The sequence below is a fragment of the Ixodes scapularis genome, unplaced genomic scaffold (assembly GCF_016920785.2).
Source record: "Ixodes scapularis isolate PalLabHiFi unplaced genomic scaffold, ASM1692078v2 PGA_scaffold5__190_contigs__length_132052651, whole genome shotgun sequence".
Lineage (NCBI taxonomy): Eukaryota > Metazoa > Arthropoda > Arachnida > Ixodida > Ixodidae > Ixodes > Ixodes scapularis.
Genome location: NW_024609880.1, coordinates 89,216,662 through 89,225,312, shown reverse-complemented (window position 1 = coordinate 89,225,312; position 8,651 = coordinate 89,216,662).

The window sequence follows — 8,651 nt, the reverse complement described above, 5'->3', positions numbered from 1 at the left end:
GATTGTGACTCATAGTTCAGCCCAAAGTTCGTACAATGAAGGTTCTACCCTCACCTTCCCAAAAGGCGCCTTCTGTTTCCATTGAGTTTCCCTCAAAAAAATTCGCAAACAAAAGGTATGGTTTTTCGGAAGTAAAGATGCCACCCTGAGGAGCAACACAGACTGGGAAACGACCTATGACAAAAAATGCAGACTTGAGTATCATGAAAATAACAAATAGAAGAGAATAAAAAAAATGTGCATACTCAGAAAAAAAATACATTTCTGTTTTGTTTTTTGTATATTTAACCCCGCTAGGCAAAAAAGCCAAGGGTTTTCTTCTTATTTCTTTTCTTTATGTCGTCAGTCCGGCACTTACTGCACTCGCGAACACTGTCTTGCAAACATTGATAAGCAGAGAACAGGACAGGAAACGAGCGCTGAGTGCCTTTCTGAACGCAACCTACTTGAAGAAGTGCGACCACTGTCGCGGATATTATGTGGGTTCTCTTTGTTATCCATTCACTCATATCCGTATCCCAAGTTCGTTTATAGTGAATTCCCCATATAGGAAATGTGGATTGCGTCTAAAATACGCTGTAGGACGTGATATTCAGCGATGTCAATATTGGCGAGGCGCTCTGACCCGTTTGTCACCCCCACACCTTGGTGTTTACCCAACACAAGGCCTGTGCGCATGCCCACAGGCCTTTTGGGCATGTTTATGTCATCTTTTTTCAATAGACTATTTCCATAAAGCCCTGCATGCGACACGGCGCGCGTTGCACTCTGGGAACTAGTTGGCCAGGGAGGAGGGTGGCATGGTTTCGGTTTCGATCGACACGTCGACCAGAGATTGTTTTCTGGTCCCGAGAGCGTCATTCGTGGTCTCTAAACTAACCTAAATGGTCAGACCTCGAAGCTTTAGCACAAGCCCGAGACGTATAGCTTGTCTTAACACATGATTGTTGTATTTTAGTACTTGAGCCTTCCTGTTAGCGTTCCAATCGAGGTATGTGGACGAGCCAGTGCTGGGAGTCTCGACGCTGCGAAGCTCGAGGATCTTGCTTGTGTACAAATCAACAAGCTGTAGCAAACAATAAGTATGCATGCATCGAGCTCACGCCTTTACATTAGTGTTGTTGATCAAGAAGTTTGTTTGTTTCGTGCGTTCATAGGCAAAATGTCACTTTTTGCAATTACTGTTTTTCTTAATGTGCCTGAGTATGCGAGGTAAAACTCGGAGGCGCCATTAAAAAGCTGAATTTTATCACACTTCTTATCTCTTATCTGTACTGACCCGCAGTACTGCACGAAGTGAAGTCCCCACCCGCTTGCATTCCACTAATATTCAACATCGCGTATGCGCATAAAGTTATCCTACAATCATATAGGCAAATTCACGCATACAGACCGTTTTAAGAATGCAAAAGTCGAGCTCTTGTGTGAAGCATGTCGCACCGTTCGCCGGAAGTGCGTCAGACGGACATGAACCCCTATGCGCACCGCATTGGGGTTCATGCCCGTCCGGCGCACGGTGCGACATTCTTCACAGAAGTGCTCGAACGAATTCAAAGCGCCTTTGACGGTTGCTAATGGCCATAATATTTGTTATGTGTTTGCTTTCTTCCTGCCTGAGTATGCCGAGATAATTTCAGACACACCGTTCCCGGCGCAGATCTCGGGCGTTAGTAAAAGCTCGTCCAAAAAGGCTTAGCGAGGAGTAGGGGACGCTTGTTAGGGCCTCCGTCGTAGCTAGCCGATCTCGGCGTTTGCGGAAAGTTAATCTTCTATCACCATAAAATTTGAGTGGGAGATATATGATGACACGAGGAAGACACCATAGTAATTTGTGTGCAGTAGTGAGGTTAAATTTATTGCGTTTCCTTAAAAGTTCATGCGTAAACGCTGGGCTCAACTTTGATACCGTGTGAGGATGCGGCTTGCTTTTCACCCAATGAAGTAATAAGAAGCGGATGTTTGGCAAACAAAATACGTGTAAGGCTGCAGACGAACAAATTTCAGTTGTAGTTCACTGGTACTAGACGGGATTGCTGACATTGAGCTCAAAGATGCACTCGTCGGGTGAGGTGACTAAGCCACGACTTACTACGTTCGCATACGCACGCACAATATCCGGTGTATCGGGAACCAAGGAAAGTGCCCCGGTCTTCGTTTTGTATCGCTCGAGAATGAGTGTATTGTACGTTCGTGAAAAGTCAGATAATCGAAAACTCAAGCACCGCGTTCGGTCGCAGCGTGATAGCATGAGATGAAGCTGCTCAGTCGAAACCGAAACTGAGTGGCCAACTAGTTCCCAGAGTGCACTGCGTGGTATTTCGCCGCAATGGGGCGCGTCGGTTTTGGAAGAAGTCCATTGTGCGCGGGGCAAAGTGTAATGAAAAAATACCACCAATTAGTTAAGTGACGCTAAGTGCCGGATCTCTCCCGAAAGCAGTCGTCAGAGGATGGGAGGTTGACCCACTTGGGCTTTTGTGCTGGGCTGGGCACCGTGCATGCTGCATTGTTCATGCACGCCGGAGTGGCAGCAAAAGAGCCCCTCCTCCCCCTCACCGGAGAACATGAACTCCAGCCGAACGCTGACGCCGCGTTCGGTGAAGCTAGCCGAGCGCTGAGCCATTGTATGTGTTGTCCCCATCCATCTAGTTCTAAAGTTAACCGCTTGGGGCGCCAAGGTCTGATCTCCTCCCCAATAACTAAAGCGACCTCTTTCTTGTTGTCCCATAAACATTTTGTAACATCATCTATCATTTATATTGCCACGCAAGTTTCCCGGCAAGCGCGTGGCCCAATGGTTACCGCGCTTGGCTCTCGCGCTTGGCTCTCGCGCGGAGGCTCCAGGTTCGATTCCAGGGGGCAGACTTCTCTTTTATTTGTTCTTTCAACTTGACATTCTCGTAAGTTCTAAAACTTTGTCGTCTGATCGACTTAAGAATGTTCTGCGTGCCGAACTTTCTACGCTGAATGTTCCAGAAACACACGCGGGTACAAAAGGTGCTCCGAGTGGCGGTCTGGAGTCAGTCTCGCCCTAGCGCTCGATCCTGCTGTTTCGCCGACATCCGACCCCTGCCACGCTAGCCTTTCTCTATCTTGTATTGGGCACAAGTTCGCATCATTAAACCTTTAGTTTCTTCAGTTATTCGCCGCCTCATCATTTGCCATTCGTGACAATATTTTGCTCCTTATAGTTGGACTGCATAAAATAGTACGATACTTTTTCCCCCGTTTTGTGTTGTTGCCTGCTAATAAACCTTTTTGGTAAACCATATTTGCGCAGCTGTATAATTGTCGTTGTCACTGACGTCGATACAAATTACGCAATGCGGAAGTATCTTCAAAAGTAATTGAATTACATTTCTAAGTATTTGTACTCTACTCAAGATACTTTAGAGCGGAACTTAGTTGAGTAGTATTTTAAATACTTTATGAAGCAGGTATTTAGTAACTTAACTTAAATACTTCTATCGAGTATTTTTTCCAAAACTGAGGAGAGCAGACTTGGGAATTATGCGTGAGTTCAGTATCGCGCGCTTTCGCTCCACGTGCTCCGAGTTGCGGCGCGCTTATGCACTCGGTAATCTAAATTGCGTTTGGCGTTTCAGGCTGCCGCACCGTACAACAACATAGCTGTTCGTATGAATTGCCGCAAAGTACTCCATTTTCATTGCAAGGCTGTTCTTCGGCCTCTAAAAGAACTGCACCATATATGACATTCGTCCCTTACGAAACTTCATCTCCTGGTTTCCATTTTTGCTGTCAACCCTAATCAAACAAATAGTTATCCTTTACAGTAATTTAATTGCACTAAAACTAATATCCGCTGATCTCAGTTTCTAAGTTTCCGGCTGCAAGAAATATTTGCGATGACAACCAGGCGTGTGAACATAATCCCGCTCCGATGTGTTTTCTAGTTGTTTTGGCTTCAGCGTAGTGGGCCTCTACCAGCTCGCCGCCGCACTCACCTGATTGCACACTTGGCGCTTGTGCGTCCGCCAGAAATGGGCCATGAATTATTTATTCGCTCCTATAAACAATATTGATGATTGTGGAATCCACCTGAGCGGGGACACGAGTTTTTTCCCTGGGCGGTTACACGTCAGATCGTGCAATGATGGCCCGGCCGGGACATATTTTTTGTGTTATCTAAAAATATATGTTAAAGTAATGCGCTTTTGGAGAAGCATTCACCTATATGCGAATGCCGCAGCTAATGTTTATCCGGAGGTATAAAATTTCGAATTTTGAGGCGCGGAGGTTGCCCAGCCTTTCGCTATGATAATTTGCACCACCGTGAATTTTACATTGAATCATGCACATAGTAATACTTTTTTCTTCTTATTTTATGAACGGTATACGACATTAAACAAAATATTAAAAATTACAGTACCGATTTTCTTTGCAAAAAAAAAAAAAGAAAAGTTGGGTACACGTCAAATAAGAACATTTTAAAGAAGCATCCACATATTTTTTACAAATAGCCTTTTTCATATAAAACGGCGCAAAATGCATCAAAATGATCATTTTTAAATTCCTTTTGCGCATATAAAAAATATGCTAAGCCTGTATTGTAGTTTTCATATTATTGTATCAACTAAATATGGCAAAATTGCATGTCGATATTAAACAAAACTTAAATTTAAGGTATTTGAACACTTTTTAACCGTTTACAGTCACTTGAACTAGCTTGTGATGGCATAACATTGAGTAACGCATAACATTATTTAGATAAAAACGGCAACTAACCTTCACTCATTATGAACTAGCTTGTCTTTGTTATAGGGACTCTGCCCCACGACGTCGGCTCCAAGGAGATATTTTCTAGAACCTACCTTCCAAAACTGCCTTCCAAGACGCTATAGCTACTGGAATAGCAAAAACTTACTTCCGCGGTTGTGTTCAGCTACCGGGAAATACATTCGGTATCGCGTAAGTTTTAAGCGACGCAAGCGCTTGCTAGACAATGGCTGCGATACTCTTCAGGTAATAGCAATACCGTAATTACAATAAGAAACGTCTAAACATTCCAAGACACCATATTGTCGTCCTGCCCTTTACCTTAGGGGAGGAATCATGAGAGAAAGGTTGCTTTTACTTTGTAGGAACGTGTCATAAAGTAAATTGCGTCAGGGAATCAAACACAAAACTCGAAATATCCTTCCGTCATGCGTGCTCCTCTAGAGCTACCACCGAAGTTATCCATGTTTTGAAGAAATCGCCTAAACACTATAAAGGTTTATTGGAACCAGTTATTCACCTCTTCATACCCCTACACAAAAATTTCACTCCTGTTTTGAGCAAATAGTTTAGGGACTCCGTATTTCAAAGAAACTGCTGAAAATTTTAAATATAAGTGCTAAACTATAGAGGTCGGCTAGATGGTTCAACATATTGAACCAACTAGCCCACTTCATCCTTTATCTTTCTTCTTCCTTCAAAGTCGTGTTGAAATAATGATAACAGTTATATTTTCATGTTCCGCACTGGCTAAATTGTATATCTACAGCTGAGACACCAGACGCCCACTGAGGCAGACTTTATAATTTCAATAAATTCAAATATAAGGTTTGGCAACATCCAACGCGCAAAGCCGAACTTAGTGGGTAATGGTTTCTGACCGATGACTCTGTCAAACCCTAATATAATCTTTAACTGAATGCATAAATCTCGAGGGGTTTCTTTGTCCCCGGAAATAGGGAAGATCTTTACCCCTACCAAAAAGAATCCACAGTCCTTAGGAAACTATGTCACAGAATGCTCGGTCATGCCAACATCAAAATAATTGATCAAACTTCTTTCAACTTAATCAAATAAATTTGATGAACTACACTCACGGTGAAGACGTGATATCAGTTGTCTATGTTGCCGCTGATCGCTTAACTGCGCGTGTCTCCAAAAAAATATAGTGATCTTTAATTGTTTTTATATTTAAAAAAAAGGATTAAGAGATTTTTTCTTTTCTTTTTGGAAAAGATTGATTTTTTTTTAAATAAACAATAACAAAGTGAGCATTTAAAATTGACATGAGGGGTCCTTAGGAATTTGAAGCAGAGGGAGGGTGGGGGCAGTATCGGCGAAGCTTTACCCCATCGGTTATGTCAGCCTAATACCAGGGGTGATCAATACGTTTTGCCTCCTATGATATAAGTTTGTTTTTCAGCGATAGAATAGCGAGATGCTATATTCTAATTGATGTCTGGATTCTCCTCTTTCCCAAACGTGACTGATTAATAGAGACCCACGGGCGGCGATGCACTTTTGATATCGGTGCACTACCGTCCGCATGAAGTCGTAGACGATTGAGAGAGACAGTTAAAAACACCAACGGCGCACTGCATCGGCAAACTCGTCATTGGACGAAAGCCGTGTACTCTTCGAATATTCCTTTATTTGAGGAAAACAGCCTAAAAGTCTGATAGTCAAAGATCCGTGGGCTGTAAGGTGAAATAGGCAAAACATTTGGAACTCCAGTCTCTCTAGCGCTGCGTTAGAGTCGTCAACAACGGCACTCAATCGCCTGCGACGGCATGCCGAGAGTAATGCACCGATAGGGAAGGCGCATCGCCGCCGGTACGTACTATATTGAAAAGCAACAAACACCTACGAAAGTATTCATCATTTTCAATAGACTGTAGCCCCTTTCGAATCCATCACTGAATAAAAAAAGTTACAGCACAGGAGACAAAAACTTACTAATCATCCTCATATTTAAAACTTCGCCAAAAACTAGACATTTCATACGAAAAAAAGGCTGGGGTGTGTGTGGCTTTCTAAAAAAAGAAAAATGAGACGTTTACAAATCGCTGTAATACGAAATTAGAGCGCAGCTTTTGTAAAGGAGAAGGAGGAGGGGCTATGTCCCTCCTCCTCCTCCTCCGTACACTCCCCTCCCCTCCGCTTCTTCTGCTCCCCTCCCCCTCCGTAGCCCCCCCCCCCCCTCTCCTCCCACAGTTGCTTCGCTAAATTTAGGTGGAAACTTGACGCCACGTAACCTTAACACCAATTCATTTCCCCGCTAAATTTAGCGAGGAAGCTGAATTGTTGCTGAGGTCATGTGACGTCAGTTTTATCACTAAATTTAGCGGGGAAACTAAATGTGCAGTATTGCATTATGGAACGTCACAGACCTACACACCAATTCAGTCTAAAAATATACGAGTCAGACGAAGAGGACGTACAGGACAAACATCACGAAAGATGTTTGTCATGTCCGTCCTCTACTCTTTCCTAGATTTTTGAATTTATTACCAACGCGCTCAATCCAAGTTTATCAATTCAGTTTGTTCGTTAAATTTAGCGAGAAATTGAATCGGTGCATAAGTCTGTGGCGTCCCATCATGCAACGCGCGCGGTTACGCCGACGGCTATTCCGCGAAGCCCGGGAACGAGCGCCTAAGCGCTGGGCTCTAAGAGTGGCCCTTGGGGGGATCTAGGGGGAAGGAAGGGAGGGGGTGGGGGCCTCACCCTACCCCACATCCCTGAAATCCGCCTTGATTTGAAACAATTAAAATATCGACGAACATATTGGTACCGTTTATATTCATCGTTAAACAAATGGGAGGATAGGCTATGTCAGATCCGTCTAAACTAAGAGTGAAATCGGTTTTAGATATAATTGGCCGGGTTAACTTTAATCCACATTGAAAGCATGCTGGCGAAAATCGAAGTGGTCGTTGGAGGCTTACATAGCGGCAGGTTTTTTCTGTCCTCGTGGCATGACCGCAGGCGTTTGGCAGCAGATGAGAAATTTAGCCAGCGCTTATGGACTTCCAAGTTGATATTTTTAACGCGCATCGGCGCAGAACGATAAGGGAGTTTCAGAATAGCGCAGGCTAAAGCTTTGCGTACGCAAAGAATTTCATCATCGCCACTGCACCTGCGCCGAACGCTAACCACGTTTTGCGCTTTGTGTGCGCTATGTTAACGTTTCTAATGTTCGGAAATTGCGTGCGTATACGCAAAGAGTCTTTGCGCTCCTCCAATGAGGATTCCTGATAAGAAGTTGGTTAAAGCCAAGACGAGCACAGTTAAAAAATGGCGGCTGCCGGGATCATGGCTGCGGCCTCTTTGGCGGCGTCGTGAGCCCCCCATCGGCGACATCCTCGCGACTTCAAGTGCCAATAAGGGACGACGTTCCACTCGGTTTGGAAAACCCAGTAAGGTGGGCAACGATCACCGGAAATTTGGTGTTTTAGACGCGCGAACATTCCTCGGCGAAGGTCAGTATACACGAGACCTCTCTTGTCGAGGCGACGCAAGCGGACATGACCGGTCAACCGCTTGCGTCATATCCTCATGTTTAAACAAATCTAAAATGTTACTCTGAACAAAAAGAAAAAAGAACTTGCGTTTTCTCAAGTTACAGCATTTCGTGTGTGAAATAAAAATGGTGACTGTATTCTGGAGGCGTTGCAAGTGCGAGATGCTCGGGCTTTTGCTTCGCGTCTGAGAAACGCTATTCTAAAACACTCTTACGTCGTGCCCTAACGCAAGTGCTAAACTTAGCGCTAGCGTGCGCTAAAATTGCGTGCGTTATTCTAAAACTCCCTATAATTTCACAACACACGAATGCACGACGCACAATTTAATCAAAACATGCAGATGCGGAGACCGAAATGGGTTTCTTGGTAGAAAGCAAAAAGAAAGAGTGCAGT